This window comes from Heptranchias perlo, chromosome 7, assembly GCF_035084215.1.
Source record: "Heptranchias perlo isolate sHepPer1 chromosome 7, sHepPer1.hap1, whole genome shotgun sequence".
Classification (NCBI taxonomy): Eukaryota; Metazoa; Chordata; class Chondrichthyes; order Hexanchiformes; family Hexanchidae; genus Heptranchias; species Heptranchias perlo.
The window spans coordinates 3548320-3555792 of record NC_090331.1 but is presented as its reverse complement, the minus strand read 5'-3'; the positions used below and the strand labels follow the sequence as shown (position 1 = coordinate 3555792).

General features: G+C 46.0%; 1 long non-coding RNA gene across 1 annotated transcript in view; it reads right to left on the bottom strand.

Annotated features, from left to right (window-relative positions):
- The window catches only part of LOC137323460 (uncharacterized), a 35565-nt gene that overhangs the window by 2398 nt on the left and 25694 nt on the right, over window positions 1-7473 (bottom strand). The gene's annotated exons all lie outside the window — the stretch shown is intronic.

Here is a 7473-nt window from a genome sequence, read left to right as displayed (position 1 = left end):
ACTATAACTTGGTGTTGTAAAATTGTTTACAATTGTCAACCCCAGTCCATCACCGGCATCTCCACATCAAAATTATGAAAGAAGCAGACAGATAAGAACATATGAAATAGAAGCAGGAGTAAGCTATACAGCCCCTCGAGCCAGCTCCGCCATTCAATGAGATCATAGCTGATCTTCGACCTCAATTCCATTTTCCCCGCCTGATCCCCATACCCCTTGATTCCCCTAGAGTCCACAAATCTTTCGATCTCAGTCTTGAACATATTCAACGACTCAGCATCCACAGCCCTGTGGGGGAGAGAATTCCAAAGATTCACAACCCATTGAGTGAAGAAATTTCTCCTCATCTCAGTCCGAAATGGCCAACCCCATATCCTGCGACTATGCCCCCTAGTTAGAAACAGAAAATAGGAGCAGGCACAGGCCTTCTGGCCCTTCCAGTCTACTCCGCCATTCAACATGATCAAGGCTGGTCCTCTATCTCAATACCAAATTCCCGCTCTCTCCCCATACCTCTTGTTGCCTTCTGTGTCTAGAAATCTATCCAGCTCCTTCTTAAATATATTCAGTGACTTGGCCTCCACAGACTTCTGTGGGAGAGAATTCCATAGGTTCACCACTCTCTGAGTGAAGAAATGTCTCCTCATCTCAACCTTAAAATGGTCAATCGGATCAGAGAGATGAATGCACCACTCTGGCACCAGTACTGGGGAAAGAGGGAGCTGTTCCGTTGGGACGGGCTTCACCTGAACCATGCAGGAACCAATGTTCTGGCAAACCGAATAACTAGGGCAGTAGAGAAGGCTTTAAACTAAAAAGAGGGGGGGAGGGCTCAGGTGGGGCGAAGTTTAGATTGATAAAGAGAAAAGACAAGGAAGTAGTACAGGAAAGTGATGGGGGTAATGATAAACAGAGTGTGTCAGGAAGAGACAGAGCATACAAACACAAGAGTGCAGGAGCAAATGGGGCCGGGGTAAGAAAAAAAGATAAAAAGACAAAATTAAAGGTTCTTTATCTGAATGTGCACAGCATTCGTAATAAGATAGATGAATTGACGGCACAAATAGAAACAAATGGGTATGATCTCGTGGCCATTACAGAGACGTGGTTGCAAGGTGTCAGAGGTTGGGAGCTAAATATTCAGGGTTATTTAACATTTCAGAAGGATTGGAAAAAAGGTAAAGGTGGTGGGGTAGCTCTGTTAATAACGGATGAAATTGGTACAATAGTGAGAAATGATCTTGGCTCAGAAGATCGAGATGTCGAATCAATTTGGGTGGAGGTAAGAAATAGCAAGGGAAAGAAATCACTGGTGGGAGTAGTATATAGGCACCCTAACAGTAGCTACACTGTAGGGCAAAATATTAATCAGGAAATAAGGGGGGCTTGTCAAAAAGGTAATGCAATAATCATGGGCGATTTTAACTTTCACATAGATTGGACAAATCAAATTGGCAAAAACAGCCCTGAGGAGGAGTTCATAGAGTGTATCAGAGACTGTTTCTTAGACCAATACGTCGAGGAACCAACCAGGCAACAGGCCATTTTGGATCAGGTAATGGGTAACGAAACAGGATTAATTAATGATCTCACAGTAAAGGATCCCTTGGGAAGCAGTGATCATAACATGATAGAATTTCACATCCAGTTTGAGAGCGAGGATCTTGGGTCTGAAACTACTGTATTAAACTTAAATAAGGGCAATTATAAAGAAATGAGGGCGGAATTGGCTAAAGTGGACTGGGTAAACAGATTAGATGGGATGATGGTGGATAAGCAGTGGCAGACATTTAAAAAGATATTTTATGACTCACAACAAAAATATATCCCTGTGAGGAGGAAAGACCCCACAAAAAGGGTGAACCAACCATGGCTAACTAAGGAAGTCAAGGATGGTATTGGGTTAAAAGAAAAAGAATACAACATGGCAAAGATTACTGGTAAGCCCGAAGATTGGGAAAACTTTAAAAACCAGCAAAGTATGACGAAAGGAATAATAAAGAGGCAGAAAATAAATTGTGAGAGTAAACCAGCAAGAAATATAAAAACTGACAGTAAAAGCTTCTACAAGTATATAAAAAGGAAGAGGGTAGCTAAAGTAAACATTGGTCCTTCAGAGGATGAGACTGGGGAAATAACAATGGAAAAACAAGGAAATGGCAGAGGAATTGAACAGATATTTTTTAACCGTCTTCACAGTAGAAGACACTAATAATATACCAATAATAGTAGAAAATCAAGGGGCAAAGGGGAGGGAGGAACTAAAAACAATCACTATCACTGGAGAAAAAGTACTAGGTAAACTAATGGGTCGAAAGGCTGACAAGTCCCCTGGACCTGATGGCTTGCATCCAAGGGTCTTAAAGGAAGTGGCTACAGAGATAGTGGATGCATTGGTTGTAATCTTCCAGAATTCACTCGATTCTGGAAAGGTTCCAGCGGATTGGAAAACCGCAAACATAACAACTCTATTCAAGAAGGGAGTGAGACAGAAAGCAGGTAACTATAGACCAGTTAGCCTAACATCTGTCATTGGGAAAATGCTAGAATCCATTATTAAGGAAGTAGTAGCAGGACATTTGGAGATTCATGATACAATCAAGGAGAGTCAACATGGTTTTATGAAGGGGAAATCGTGTCTGACAAATTTATTAGAGTTCTTTGAGGAAATAACGGGCAGGGTGGACAAAGGGGAACCAATGGATTTCCAAAAGGCATTCGATAAGGTGCCACACAAAAGATTACTGCACAAGATAAGAGCTCACGGTGTTGGGGGTAATATACTGGCGTGGATAGAGGATTGGCTAACTAACAGAAAACAAAGAGTCGGGATAAAAGGGTCGTTTTCAAAATGGCAATCTGTAACTAGTGGGGTGCTGCAGTGCTCAGTGCTGGGGCCTCAACTATTTACAATATATATCAATGACTTGGATGAAGGAACAGAATGTCTTGTGGCCAAATTTGCTGATGATACAAAGATAGGTGGAAAAGCAAGTTGTGATGAGGGCACGAAGTGTCTGCAAAGGGATATTGACAGGTTAAGCGAATGGGCAAAAATTTGGCAGATGGAATATAACGTGGGAAAATGTGAAATCATCCACTTTGGGAGGAAAAATAAAAACGCAAAATATTATTTGAATGGAGAAACACAACAAAATGCTGTGGTACAGAGGGATCTGGGTGTCCTCGTACACGAAACACAAAAAGTCAACATACAGGTGCAGCAGGTAATCCGGAACGCAAATGGAATATTGGCCTTTATTTCTAGGGGGATGGAGTATAAAAGCAGGGAAGTCATGCTACACCATACAGGGTGCTGGTGAGACCACACCTGGAGTACTGCGTACAGTTCTGCTGCCCTTATTTAAGGAAGGACATACTTGAATTGGAGGCAGTTCAGAGAAGGTTCACTCGGTTGATTCTGGGTCTGGAAGGGTTGTCTTATGAGGAAAGATTGAACAGGTTGGGTCTATACTCATTGGAGTTCAGAAGAATGAGGAGATCTTATTGAAACATACAAGATTCTGAGGGGACTCGATAGAGTAGATGCTGTGAGGATGTTACCCCTCATGAGGGAATCTAAAATTAGGGGGCAGAGTCTCAGAATAAGGGGTCGCCCGTTGAAGATGGAAATGAGGAGGAATTTCTTCACCCAGAGGGTCATGAATCTTTGGAATTCTTTACCCCAAAAAGCTGTGGAGGCTGAGTCATTGAATACATGCAAGGCTGAGTTAGACAAATTTTTGATCAGCAAGGGAGTCAAAGGATATGGGGAAAGGTGAGAAAGTGGAGTTGAGGTAAAAATCAGATCAGCCACGATCTCATTGAATGGCAGAGCAGGCTCGAGGGGCCGAATGGCCTACTCCTGCTCCTATCTCTTATGGTCTTATACCCCGTATCCTGAGACTGTGACCCCTCGTTCTAGACCCACCAGCCAGGAAAAACATCCTCCCTGCATCCAGTCTGTCTAGCCCTGTCACAATTTTATACGTTTCAATGAGATCCCCCCTCATTCTTCTAAACTCTGGTGAATACAGGCGTAGTCAACCCAATCTCTCCTCATACGACAGTCCTGCAATCCCAGGAATCAGTGTGGTGAACCTTCGCTGCACTCCCTCTATGGCAAGTATATCCTTTCTTAGGTAAGGAGACCAAAACAGCACACAATACTCCAGGTGTGGTCTCACCAAGGCCCTGTATAACTGCAGTAAGACATCCTTGTCTTAGATAGAAGCAGATTGTTTCCCGTAGCTGAGGGGATTAAAACGACAGGCCATAGATACAAGGTTAAATTTAGAACAGAGAAACAGATTACACAGAGATGTAAGGTTGTGAAATTAACTTCCAGGGTTAGTGGTTGAGGAAGAAACTATTGCCCCGATTTTAACTGGGGTGGAAGTGTAGCATGCAGAGGCCGGGGCGGGCAGGAGTGTCAGTGTGAGGTCCGGGCGATTTTAACCCCCGGACCTCATTGCCATTTTCCAATGCTGACTCCTGCCCAAACCCAGCAGGAATGAAGAGGTGGCCAGTAGGCGGGAGCAAGATGTCGAGTGGCAGGAGGCCGCCGCCGAGGACACGAGGGAATGGTCCCCAGCATAAGGTGAGTGGTTGGGAGGACGATTGGGAGGTGGGGGGGGGAAAGCCCGGGGCAGGGCAGCCCAAAGTTTCCTTGTGGGGCAAAGAGAATCACTCCTGCACCACCGGGCCCACAGGGAATCCTTAAAAAAATCTAAAGGTTACAGATACCTGGGCTTGAATTGGAGACAATTCTGCCTCCTGCCAGATTGGAAGTTATGTTACAGCTGTACAGAGCTCTGGTTAGACCTCACCTGGAGAACTGCATTCAGTTCTTGTCGCCGAAGCTCAGGAAGGATATATTGGCCTTGCAGGGTTGCAGGGATACACGAACCATTTTAACTTCTCCTGAACGTGTCTCCCGTGGCCTCTGAAGCACGCCATGGAAACGGAGGCAATTTCTAGCCAACCCTCATTTGGGCCTTTAAACCAGTGATTAACACGTGAACAAAGGGTGATTTTTTTTTGCAGTTGGGCACTCCAGTTCCCTCAGACAAACCTTTAGCTGGGAGTTCTTTGTGTTTCGGCTGAGATTTCTTTGTTCGCACTGAGAATTCTCGAGTTCAGACATATTTACCTACATTTGGACACCCTCAAACTGACAACATCAGGATGGTGGGGGGGGGGGGGGGGGGTGGCGGTGCGCAATGGATCTATTGAACAGTGCACCTGAGGAGGAGACACATCACCATCCGCGGCAGGCACAGCGTGCAGGTCTGGCAGTTGCAGGTGCACAAGACAGAGGTATGCCACAAGGACCTGGAGGAGAACAGAGAGGGGACCAACGGAGGGGCTGAGATCGCAGGAGGCACTACCCACATGAGAGGGTGTACAGGTAGAGGCTGAGCTTCCTGGACCTCTCTGAGGAGCAGTGCCTACGTAGGCTCAGATTGAGTCGCCAGGTGGTCACAGACATCTGCAGGCTTCTTCATGCAGAGCTGCTCCTGGCTGGGCCTGGTGGCCAAGCATTGCCCATCACAGTTAAAGTCACCACTGCCCTCAATTTCTTCACTTCTCGATCCTTCCGGGGCATCACTGGCGACATCTTCGGGGTCTCTCAGTTATCTGCACGTAAGTGTATACGACAGGTCATTGATGGCTCGTTCGCCTGGGCATCCAACGATGTCAACTTCCCCATCGATGACATCAGCCAGACTGAGAGGGCAGTGGGTTTCAACTCTCTGGCTGACTTCTCATGGGTGCAAGGCCCAATTGATTGCAAATATGTAGAAATCCGAGGACCTCCACATGAGCCAGGGCTGTTCATCAACCGAAAGGGATATCGCTCCATCAATGCGCAGCTGGTCTGCCACCACCGGAGTACGCCAAATTTCCTGGCAGTTACCATGATATCTTCATTTTGCGCGAGTCCAACATCATGGCCCTCTTCCACGCACAAGACAGACTTAAGGGCTGGCTCCTCGGAGACAAGGGATACCCCCTGCAGATGTGGCTCATGACACCTGTGAGAAACTGCATCGACGAGGCACAACAGTGGAATGACAACAGTCACATCACCACCAGGTCCATCATTGAACAAGGGTGGAGGAGTGCGACTCGCTGGATTGCTCTTGCATAGAGCCGGCGCGGGCTCGATGGGCCGAATGGCTTCCATCCGTGCTGTAACCATTCTATGATTGTATCTCTCTCTTCTCAACCGTTTTTGAGGCTTAAGGAATTTTTCAAATTTAAAAACGTGTAAACTGCATAAACAATGAACTTTTGAATATTTGTTTTTTGTTTCTGGAAATTTACGTTCATTGAAGACCGTATAAGCTGGCAAACTTATTAATAGTGCACTGACCATTCCACTTCTCCTCCCCTTACATACTCCCAGATTGTGATTTTCCATCCATTAATTTTAAAAAGCACAAAATTTCTACTTCGACGCTTTAATACAGCAACCTAAAAACAGAAAGCGGCTGGTGATTGGGAAAATGGTGGTGTGAATAGCTGAGGGTACAAAGGAGCTGCGAATGGGTCAGGTGGGGACACAGTGGGTCAGGGTCTGAAAATACTAAAGGGACCAATGGCAATTTGTGTTCCATTTTCCTGAGCCCTCTTCCCAAGACTGTTAGACCTTGCTCCCCCCAATCTCACCATAGCCCCACCATGCTCCAACACCCCCTCCCCACCCCATATGACACCTCCCGAGATTCACCACCTCCCACTCCCAGATCTCAGACTCTCCCTCACCACCCCATGCTCAAAAAGCCCTGTACCAGATATCCAGAGCTCCCTGATCCCAGAAACTACTCCAATACCCCCAGATCGTAGGATCTCTTTCGCAGTTACCCCAAGATTCTCGAACCCTGCAACCTTGCCACCCAGGGCTCCCAACCTTGGGAGCCTCCCTCAAAAAGCATACGGGATCCTGGGCTTTATAAATAGAGGCATAGAGTACAAAAGCTAGGAGGTTATAGTAAATCACTAGTTCGGCCACAACTGTGTCCAATTCTGGGCACCGCACTTTAGGAAAGATGTGAAGGCCTTAGAGAGGGTGCAGAAGAGATTTACTAGAATGGTTCCAGGGATGAGGGTCTTTAGTTATGTGGAGAGACTGGAGAAGATGGGGTTGTTCCGCTTAGAGCAGAGAGTTAAGAGGAGATCTGATCGAGATGTTCAAGATCATGAAGGGTTTAGATAAAGTCAACGAAGAGAAACTGTTCGCAATGGCGGAAGGGTCGAGATCCAGAGGACACAGATTTAAGGTGATTGGCGAAAGAACCAAAGACGACATGAGGAAAAACTTTTTTACGCAGCGAGTAGTTATGATCTGGAATGCGATGCTTGAAAGAGTGGTGGAACCAGATTCAATCGTGGCTTTCAAAAAGGAATTGGATAAACATTTGAAGGGAAAAAAATTTGCAGGGCTACTGGAAAGAGCGGGGGGAATTG